This window comes from Thrips palmi, unplaced genomic scaffold, assembly GCF_012932325.1.
Source record: "Thrips palmi isolate BJ-2018 unplaced genomic scaffold, TpBJ-2018v1 HiC_scaffold_19, whole genome shotgun sequence".
NCBI lineage: Eukaryota > Metazoa > Arthropoda > Insecta > Thysanoptera > Thripidae > Thrips > Thrips palmi.
The window spans coordinates 14054779-14066150 of NW_023144628.1; the positions used below are offsets into that span (position 1 = coordinate 14054779).

The following is an 11372-nucleotide window of genomic DNA, read 5'->3' on the forward strand; positions in this document are numbered from 1 at the left end:
ATGGCGTTGTTTTGGTGACGATAGATGTGAAAATAGATAAGTTCACTGTAACGAAGAAACAGTGAACTGAACAGTGTAATTCCCACCGAACGCCATCTTCGATTTTTGAAATTTTTGTCCTGACGGTCCATTGAGGTCCCTGCTTCATTGTCTTAAAGTATCTCAAGAAGTTCTTGGGTTTTGCGATTTTTGTAAAATGCTCTGAAAATTGAAGCTGTTATTACAAGTTATGGCCTTTGAGATAGCACAAACACACAGGTGTGCGGCTGGTTTCATCACCTCCTGCATACTAGGCAGCTACTCAACAGCTGTGGAAAGAAGTTGCTTAGTAGGCAACAGCCCGCCGCTCACCAGTGTGTTCGGGATACTTTTTGCCTACTCCTCAATGATAGATAAGGGCTAGATAAACCGAATGAAATAGTCAATATTTGCATTCGTCATGTTTAAAATCCGAGAATTCGAGCGTAAAGTAACTCAGGGCGAGTCCCCCCAACGTTCGGGCCGCCTATGGGCCTTCATTGTCTTAAAGTATCTCTTGGGTTCTTGGGTTTTGCTATTTTTGTAGGGGGAAAGTAAAACAGTGTACCCAAAAATGGTGATTTTGCCATGTAGGACCCGAAGTAAGTGACATCAAAGGCAGCCAACCCTATTCATAGACCACCTTTTCCGTGTAAACTCCTGCTCTGTGATGTGTGGAAATAAAATAAAAAGTGTCACAAATTTACCTGGTCAACTCGCTCTTGTTTATTTCACATCAAAAACCGCTTTACCTTGCCCCACCAGTAGTAAGGGTGTGGAAATCTGTCGGGCTATCTCGGGGTTGTGGAAATCTGTCGGGTAGTCAAAGTGGAGGGTAACCCATCGCACCTAATTTTTGGTGATCGGTATTTTGAACGAGTCTAACCTAAGTGAACCTAAGCAGGTCCTCATCTTGGTCGGGCCTAACCTAACCGAACCTTAGTCGCGCGAGGGGCCTAACCCAACCCAACCCCCTCCCGGACCCGCCCTAGGCCCGCCCCTGGTGGCGCGGCGCTGCGCGTCGCGGCGTGTCGCGAGGCCGCGGCGCGAGCCCGGCCTCATGGTTCTGCCCTGGCGTGGACGCCTCTAACCCAAGGCAACCTAAGGCCGGGGCGCTCCTGCACCCCTCCTGGACCTGCCCCTGGCGCCGCGGCGCTGCGCGTCGCGGCGTGTCGCGAGGTCGCGGCGCGAGCCGCGGAGTGAACTGCCACCCCTCCTGGAGCCGCCCCTGGCGCCGCGAGGTCGCGATGCCGCGGCCGAGCCGCGAGTGAAGCGCGAGGCCGCTATGCCACGGCCCGAGACGCGGAGTGAACCGCGAGGTCCCGATCCGAGGCGCCACCCTGGCGCCGCAGCACCGTGCGTGCCCGGCGAGGAGCGAGAGCCCGCTGGTGTGCAAGATCAAACACGCCATTGCCTGGATCGGTCTAAACTTGCAGTGACGTGGGAGCGAGCGCGGTAGATGCGCAGGTCGCTTGTCATTGGAAGAAAATTCAGAATTATAACCAATCAGAGGTCCAGCCGGTCCGGTGCCGCGTCCTCCCCAGTAGTAAAGGTACCCCATTCAGACATGCGCCATTTTGGTCCCCCATTCAGACATCCCCCTCCCCCTTCCCCTGAGCCGCCATCTTGGGCGGGCCTAACCCAACCTAACCTAAGGGGCGGCCATCTTGGGCGGGCCTTACCCAACCTAAGCCGCCATCTTGGGCGGGCCTAACCTAAGTCAACCTAAGCAGGTCTGGTCTTGTCCGCCGCGACGTAGCGGGGACCGTCCGGGAACGCTCTGTGCCGTGGGACCGTCCGGGAACCCGCTGTACGCGGCCGCACCGTTCCGCGCCGCGTTTGAATGTTCGCGCCGCCGCCGGGAGTGGGGGAAACCGCGCCGGGCCGGGCTGCGCTGGCGGCGCGCAGCGCGTCATCTAGCGGTCGACGACAGAACTACGTCGCCGTTCGGGGACGAGATTTGCCGCCAACAAGTGAGCGATTCTCACGTTTCGGGGTAGTTTTGGCGTCTCTGATTTGCCGAAAGTGGAAAATATCCAATTAAGTTTTTCTGATTATTGGGGTCCTGGATGATACTAGAGTTATGGCAATGGTATTTATAGTAAAGACCTTGTACTACCTTCCTAAAAACATGAGCCGTAAGGTATTCCCACACGTTTTAGTGGGTGTTTTGATCACGGAAATTACGTTATCACGGAAGTTACAAAGTGTGGAAATCGGCTTTAACGGCTGACTCGGGCTTGCTGTGGCTTAAAAGTCGTTCCAGGGTCAAATGATACTCTAAGCCCGACATTTCAGCGGAAAAATTTTTCACCTAGTACTGCTGCAACATTGGGTAAAGGGTGCCACGGAAGTTACAGGTAATTGTTGATACACGCCATTTTATAATGCTCTAGCCCGCTTTGAGACCGTGTACAGCATCTTAGATTTCCGTGACCCATGCAATTATATCCCAGGGACTCCACTTTGATGGCTTGTGTCATGGAAAGTTAAAAGTTTGGCTTGGGGAGAAGTCCAGAGCTGCCTTTTCGAAATTAGTGTAGTTAAATTGAATATACGGAGGACATTTTTCGTTGCAGCATAAGTACCTTTGAAAGAAGTCTGGCGTGTTGGTCTTCGGTTGAAATTAGCTCGAGACATGCCAAGCTTCGAATCCCCATCGACAGTTGGCAGCATTTCCGAACCACACCGCCACAGTGGGGGCGGAAAGTTCGAGTATGTTCTCTTTGGACAATCACGGAAGTTACATTTGGGGTATTCCAAACGCTACGTAGACCAATCCAACGAACGTGAACTTTTCGAAATGTGTGCGTTTAGTGGGCAATGGCCCTCCCTAACATCAGAAACAAACCCCATGTCGATATCTGCGCTCGTTTGGGCACAGGAGTCAGAAGAAACGAAACTACCCCGTAACGTGAGAATCGCTCACCCCTTCTCTGCCGTGCGCCGCCGAGAAGCTTCTCGAAGCGTCATTCCGTCATTCATTGGTCGTCCTTCGTCGAGTGCGGCGAGTGTGTGCTGCTGTTGAGTCGCTGAGTTTACCATGAGTGAAGAGGACGTATCAATTGAACTTGACGTGAGCGGGGCCCTCTTCGAGGGGTCAGAGGAGGAACCTGTAGTGGTAGTGAGTATTTTTCCGTCGAAAATAGTTGTGGGTGCAAACCCTTTTTGCGAGTGGCACAGCCTAGGCCAGGCCACCACGCGGCGGCGCCATCACACGCCCAGTCCTTTTGTTCTCCTGTTCACTTGAATTGGAGCCTTTCATTAAAGTCTGCGCTGTGATTTTCACACCGAAATCCGCATTTCGATGTGCAATGAGCGCTGCGTGTCGATGCCGGGCTGGCGTGGTGACCTAACCTCGCTGGCGTCCCTGTTGCGTCATCCAATTCATCCCTTTGCGTTTCAGAATTACCATTTGGGACTGAATGTATCGATGACTAAGTTAAGCGTGACTTAGTGAATCGATACACAGTGAGTATGTTCCGATTTTATCACGTTTTTTGGCTTTGTGGCCTTGCCTTGCGTGCGTGTGTGCATGCGTGTGTGTGTGCGTGTGAGCATGTCGAGTCCTGTCTTGCTTGGCCGTGCCATGGCCCTGCAGCAGCACTTGTTGCTTTTGTTTACATCCTCTTCTTTCGTCTGTCGTTCGCGTGTGGTGTTTGCCAGTCGTATGCTTAGTGCCTTTTATCGCTTCACGGTACTGCGATGTTTTCGTCGCTCTGTCCCTTTCGCCCTCACGGCTGTGTGCTTCTTGCCGTGCTTTCTCTCTCGCACTCGTGGTAGTGCGCTTCCTGGCGTGCTTTCTCTCTCGCCTCTGAGCAGCGCGCTTTTTTGCGAACTGTCTCTCTCGCACACCCGAAGCAGGGACCGCGTGGGACACTGGAGCCAGTTGGGCTACCTACCTCCACGGCGCGCTGGCCTGTCGCGCGATGCCGACACGACGGGATGTCGACCCACTGGGCGTTAATTTTGCGTAAGTCGGGGCGCGCAGATGAAACGTCTCGTTGCGCTCTCGTTGCTCGCTGCGTCTCTAGAGGTATTCGCACTGTAATTTCGTTCTGTTTTTTCTCTCATGAAAACAAAACAAAGTAATACGGTTCGAATATCTCGCAAAAACCTTGCTCACTTATCGAGGCTGTTTTATTTTTTCATGTCTTAAGTTTCTAAAAATAAAATAAGCGAAAAGATAAGTGAGGAAGGTTAGCCAATTGAAAATTTTTATCACATTATTAAAATTTTGTTTCATTTTTTTTACAGGAGCGTGCGTCTTCCCCTGAAGCTGTGAGGCTCACCCCCCCCACCCCCTCCCCTCTCCCCCATCCCCTTCGGGTTGGGGGAAACTCCCCCCCCTTCTCCCCTCCCTCCCACACCCCCTAGCTTCCTCCCTCCCCCCCCCCCCCACCCTCCCCCACCTCATCCCTCTCATCCGACTGTGACTCTCTAATCTCACAGTTGTATGACGTAAGTGTCTTGCCTGGACTTTATCTAGATATGTTTATTAGGCATGTTTTTAAATCATTTTTTCTTTTTTAGGAGGACTCTGAGGAGTCTGAGGAGTCTGAGGAGTCTGAGGAGACTGAGGAGACTGAGGAGACTGAGGAGACTGTGGAGACTGAGGAGACTGACACTCCGGTGATCTACTTGCATCGTCGGTCATCATTTGCCGTAAGTTCGTTTCATTTGTCAAATTTTAAATTTTGTTTTAGTAGCATTGTACTTATTTTTTTTTCTGTTTCAGACTATCTGTGCGAGACTAGCTCCATCGGAGGCAGCCGTCGGTGCCCTCCCCGAGGCCCCCGCTGGACCCACTGTCGCTGCCCTCCGCGGCCCCACTGGTCCCGTTGTCGCTGCCCCCCGAGGCCCCGCTGGACCCGCTGTCGCGCCCCCCCCGAGGCCCCGCCGGACCTGCTGTCGCACGAGTAGTAAGTTCGCAACAAACTTTCCATTTCTGTTCAAACTAAAAAACATCACCAAAACCAACTTATTCTTCTTTTCAGTCTGCTTTCCTACGGCTGGGACCAATACCTCCCACTATGCGTCCCTGTGTCAGAGCTCCGGTGAGGAATGACTTCAACCCCCAGCTGGCAGCGAGGGTTCCTCGACACCGCTGCCCCCACCCTCCCCGCCCCCACGGAGTATTTCACCCCCTCCAGCCAGGGACGGACTGGGGTGTAAAGATTAAGGTGGGAAACACACCCAAGGGGCCCGGATTTGCCTACCATCCAGGGGCAGGGGCGGGTTGAAAATGTAGGTACTGTGCAGGCTTAACTTAAAAAGGCGTGGATGAAATATGAAAACGCGTTGTCCTGGCGAGCGAAGCGAGCCTCAACCTCTCGATTTCGTGAAAATATTGTCAGATTTTTAATTGGTTTTGAAGGTTTAAACTTAAGGGGAGGTTCTGGTGAAAATGCTATTTTCTCCTAAATAGGTCCCACTGTGAAAATTTGTTAAAAATTTGATGTCTTATCAAGTATTTATTAAAATTTTCATGGGGAGGCACATTCTATGCCCTGAATCCAGTCGCAGAGCCTTTTTCTCTCATTTAGGCTATAACTTAAATCTTCTTGCGCATACTATTTTGTCGTAAAAGGTTGGCTTAGACATTTTTCACTTCTTCGATTCATTTTTTAAAAATGCCGGCATGCCCATCTTAAAATGTCAATTGCATTTTTATTCGCAAGCTTTCTAACCAAGCATTTCACTAAAATTGATCAAAAATGTACCAAATAGACAAATTTAGGGACTTTTCAGCTTAAAGCAATAATTAATAATATAATGGAAGTTTCGAGCTATGCATGCCGGAATCTTTTGAAAATGAGTCGAAGAACTGAAAAATGTCAAGGTCAACCTTTTACGAAAAATAGTATGCGCAAGGAGATTTTTTAAGATACAGCCAAATAGGCTCAAAAAGACTCTTCGACTGGGATTACAGCCTGGCATGGTTGCCTTAAAAGGTCAAATTTTAGTCTCCCTGAAAAATTTTATATTCCGAACAAATTATGACTGTAGGATCCATTTGGAAAATGGCAAGATTTTCACCAGAACCTCCCCTTAAATCGGCGTTTAACTACGAACGTGGCGGGCCGCAAGACATTGATCCCTCTTGATATAGTCTGGCGTTGATTTGCTTGTGGTTTGTGACATGAATAGCGACTGGTGTAGCTATCGGCGAGCGTAGCGAGCCGAAAAATTTCCGACTGTTTAAGAACGCGGGCAAAATTTTCGGTATCACAGGAGGCACGTGGGCCCGTGAAGAGACGTATGAATGCGGGCCCCCTCGCTCGGCAGCCAGGATGCCCTGTGCTGGTGGGCCCCCTCAACTGCCTGGGCCGGACCCTGGGCCCACTGAGTGCACTGTGCTGTGCCCTGTGGGAGCCCTTGGCGGCCGGGCTCGGGCCCAAATATAAGGTGCTGGTTGAGCGTAGGGGCCTTCCAGCGTCACCACGGCCACGGCGCGGGCCCTGCGAACCCGAGAGTTCCGGGCCTCCTGACGGACCTACGACGGGCCCTGCGGGCCCGGATCCCATACCCGGGAGGGGGGCCCGGGTGGGATTCCAACAAATCCCACCCGGGCCAGTCCGTCCCTGCCTCCAGCCCTCTCCGCGGCTTCGCCCAACACCCCCTAGGGGCAAGGGGCCAACCTGCTCACCCCAGCACCCATGGGTGAGACGAAGTGGACCTCCCCCCCCACCTCCCTCAGGTGGTTCTGTTGCCCATTGTGAGTATACCTGCATGATTTCATTTATTTTGATTTTTTTTTAAATTAAGAGATTTTTTGCAAGTCAGCTTTCAGTCACCAAAATCTCAGGTACTGTTTGGTGTTTGCATCACTAAGCTGACATGATTTCCATTCATCTAATTTAGTTGCATTAATTTTGGTGTGTTGCTCTCATTCACTTTCACCTCATAGTCGTTCAATTAACCGAATCTAATTTTTCAAATTAACTGTCACTAAGGTGAAGCTCTGCTCCATCTTTTCCTTATCATTTTGCATCATTAAGTTCAGCATAATCTTGTTTTAGTGGTGGAGTAATTAGTTGTTACAATATTTTAAGTTTGCTAACTCCGTCTCTGGACTCGGAAAAGGTTTAAACTTTGTTTTCACCTCCAGCCTAAAATAAAACACCAAGTCAAAACCCTAAAAATAAAATCAAAAACCCGAAAGAACCGAAAATTAAGGGAGGTCCGTGCTTTCTGGAAAACATGGTAAACCTCACAGAGCCCAAAAATTTCTTTGCCAACTTTGTGCCAAAAAGTGCCAACTTTGTGCCAATTCTGTTCCAAAAGTGCCAAAGTATGCCAATTTTGTGCCAATTCTGTTCCAAAAGTGCCAATTTTGTGCCAATTCTGTTCCAAAAGTGCCAAAGTATGCCAATTTTGTGCCAATTCTGTTCCAAAAGTGCCAATTTTTTTGCCAATTCTGTTCCAAAAGTGCCAATTTTGTGCCAAAGTGTGCCAAAAATTCAAATTTCACCGCCTTCTTGCTCACCCCCACCCCACCCCCCATTCCCGGCTGCAGGGGAGATGCTGGTTAGGCCCCTGAAAAAGAGACTACATTCTTAGTTGAGTACTCCAGCCGGAATAGCTCAGACGGGAGAGCGTTAGACTGAAGATCTTAAGGTCCCCGGTTCGATCCCGGGTTTCGGCAGATATTTTTCCCCTCGTGTCACGGCGCGGTTCCCCCACTCCCGGTGGCGGCGGCGCGAACATTCAAACGCGGCGCGGAACGGTGCGGCCGCGTACAGCGCGTTCCCGGACGGTCCCACGGCACAGAGCGTTCCCGGACGGTCCCCGCTACGGCGCGGCGGACAAGAACAGACCTGCTTAGGTTGACTTAGGTTAGGCCCGCCCAAGATGGCGGCTTGGGTAATTCTTTCCCAAGTCACCCGAGGTCCCGAAATCGATGTCTCCGATTTCGACGAAACTTTGTGGGTGTGTTCCCTATGTAGCAAAGAGCTCCAGAAAAAATTTTCAACTTTTTTGGTCGGCCCAAAAAATTTTAATCACGTATTTTGTAAAAAACACTGAAACCTGCACTAAAAATTTGTTTGTTGCCTGAGGGCGACCTGCCCGGTGGATTTTTTTTCTTTTCATGGTACTGAAAAAAAAAGTCCCCGAGAGCCACTTTAAAAGTCACTTGTTCCAGGAGATATGGACCAAAAAATTCGTTTTTCGCGAATACCCAAAAAATGCATCCGAATTTTTTGATGATAATTTTTTTTAGGAAGGTCCTGTGGTGGTCTATCACCCTTATTGGTTTTGGGTTTGGCCAATGAAAAACCGAATAAAAATTGCGTTTTTTTCGTTTTTTCCGCCGTTTTTGGCCCATAGTATCGCCATTTTAAGTCTGACTTAATGAGCGCCATTATACTTTTTTTCGCCTTTTCAAGACGAATCGATTGATATAAGTTGAAGTCAAATCGGAAAAGGCGATTTTTCAAAATACTCCGATTTGACTTCAACTTATATCAATCGATTCGTCTTGAAAAGGCGAAAAAAAAAGTCTAATGGCGCTCATTAAGTCAGACTTAAAATGGCGATACTATGGGCCAAAAACGGCGGAAAAAACGAAAAAAACGCAATTTTTATTCGGTTTTTCATTGGCCAAACCCAAAACCAATAAGGGTGATAGACCACCACAGGACCTTCCTAAAAAAAATTATCATCAAAAAATTCGGATGCATTTTTTGGGTATTCGCGAAAAACGAATTTTTTGGTCCATATCTCCTGGAACAAGTGACTTTTAAAGTGGCTCTCGGGGACTTTTTTTTTCAGTACCATGAAAAGAAAAAAAATCCACCGGGCAGGTCGCCCTCAGGCAACAAACAAATTTTTAGTGCAGGTTTCAGTGTTTTTTACAAAATACGTGATTAAAATTTTTTGGGCCGACCAAAAAAGTTGAAAATTTTTTCTGGAGCTCTTTGCTACATAGGGAACACACCCACAAAGTTTCGTCGAAATCGGAGACATCGATTTCGGGACCTCGGGTGACTTGGGAAAGAATTACCCGCTTAGGTTGGGTTAGGCCCGCCCCTTAGGTTAGCTTGGGTTAGGCCCGCCCAAGATGGCCGCCCCTTAGGTTAGGTTGGGTTAGGCCCGCCCAAGATGGCGGCTCAGGGGGAGGGGGAGGGGATGTCAGAATGGGGGACCAAAATGGCGCATGTCAGAATGGGGTACCTTTACTACTCTCCCCAACCCCCGGCGTGCAGGCTCAAGCTTGCCTCGCGTGGGAACGGTCCAAACCTGCAGACTGCAGTGGCGTGGGAAGCTGTGCTGTCGCCGCGCGCCGCCACCCGTGTCTCCGGTCATTGGTGCAAATTAGGAATTTTAGCCAATGAGGACGCTCGGGGGTTCCGGGCGGCCGGCCAGTGGTGTGCTGCGAGCGCGCGGCGGCGGCACACCTCGCAACCATAAAGGGAGGCGCGCCCCCGCCAGCCGCTCACTTCGTCTCCAGCCTCCCTTCCGTGTTGTGCCGTGTGTTGCGTGTTACGTCGAGTGAAGATGTCATAAATTGTCATGAGAGATGCATCCTCCGACGAGGAGGTAGATATCCTGAACGTGAGCGGCGACTCCATCTCGTGGAGCGTATCGCAGGACCTCTACCTTGTGAGTACCGTGAAAGTGCAAGTGTTTGTTTTGTACCTGCCGTGCGAGCTATCGGCCGACTCTTGTGGGTCGCGCCTAACCTCGCCGGCGTTATGTTGTCATGCAGTAACCAATTTATTGGTTTCCTTGCAGCTGTGTGTAGAGTCAGTGGCGTATGTTTATCGCGAGTGCAGTGTTCGTTACTCTGAAACCGCGTGTTGTGAGAGGTTAGGGTCGATCGGCGCGACACGGCTGCCTGCGGCCCGTCGGCGCGTCGCGTTCAGCAAAAGCTGTGTCAGCGAAATGTTGTCGTGCTCTGGCACTGTGTTGTGGCACGGTCTGGCGTAAACCTACCTTGTATTAGTAGACAGCCCCTATCTGACCGGAGCAACGGCCAGAATATTATGGTGTCTGTGCCGTCTTTGCAGGCCTCTTCGCCTTGCACAAGATATTCAAGGTTGGTCTCTTAAAACTTTTGATTTTTAATCTAATTCTGGTTGTATACTAAGTATTCATTTCATTTGATTGCAGATCTCATCCCATGCGTTTTAAACGTAATGTCTCAACTCCTTGAACTTTATTGGCTGAGCGATAGCGAAGCCTGTTACTCCATTGGGGTTGAAAAGTTTTTCCTGTCTGTCTGTCTGTGTGTGTGTGTGTGTGTGTCCGCACTACTCCTCCTGAACGGCTCGGCCGATCTCGGTGAGGTTTTGCACACTTTTTGGACATGTCCTTGGCTCGGTACACGCGAAATTTCACTATCCTAGCTCAACTGGTTCAGTTTTTATAGCCGAAAAACACCTAAAAAACAGCGAAAAATCGAGTTTTCTGCAGGCAGATTACTTCTGTCTTGAAGAAGGGGGGTTGGGGGGCGCAGCCCCCCAGCCCCGACAAGTTAAAAAGTTACAAGGGATCTAGAATGAAGGGGGGGTCTGGGGGGCGGAGCCCCCCAGCATGCATCAAGTTAGGAGTAAGCGATGATGGACAAGCCATTGCCTGCCGAAGGCAGGCTAGCGCCGCAGGCCAAGGTAGGTACGCCAGGCGCGGATTGGAGGAACAGGCAGCGAGACATCGCGAAGCCTGTTACGACAAGACGCGGTCTGGCGTAAACCTACCTTGTATCTTACAATAAAAAAGCTACAAAGATTCGTATTACGAAGGAATATTGCTTCGTAGTGTGCTTGCACCGAATCCACTGTAACATATGAATAACATAGGTCAATTTTCATTGTAAGACATCTAGAGTGTATGCTCAAAATACTTCGTAAGGTTTGAAGGATGCCGTTCAAAATTCCACCTAATCACTTAGTGTGTGTTTGACAGGTGGACGCCATGTGCCCCTTGTGCCTGCAAGTGGAGCCAGAGGGCGGACTGCCAGGCCACCTCCAGCTGCACCGTAAACCGGGGTAACTTGAGACAATATTTCACGTTTTTTGGACCGTGTGTCCACAAAACTTCTCTCACCAACCCGAATCCCAACTATGTTTAATTTCACATGATTGGCTGAGCGATAGCGAAGCCTGTTACTTCAGTGGGGTTGAAAAGTTTTGTCTGTCTGTCTGTCTGTCTGTCTGTCTGTGTGTCCGCACTACTCCTCCTGAACGGCTCGGCCGATCTCGGTGAGATTTTGCACACTTCTTGGGTATGTCCTTGGCTCGGCACACACGAAATTTCACCATCCTAGCTCAACTGGTTCAGTTTTTATAGCCGAAAAACACCTAAAAAACGGCGAAAAATAGAGTTTTCTGCAGATAGATCACTTCTGGCTT

At 50.0% G+C, this 11372-nt stretch overlaps 1 non-coding gene across 1 annotated transcript; it reads left to right on the forward strand.

Annotated features, from left to right (window-relative positions):
- The first annotated feature begins 7593 nt into the window (after positions 1-7593).
- On the forward strand, positions 7594-7666 carry Trnaf-gaa. The gene has a single exon. It is a non-coding gene; the product is annotated as a tRNA-Phe (tRNA).
- Positions 7667-11372: the final 3706 nt, after the last annotated feature.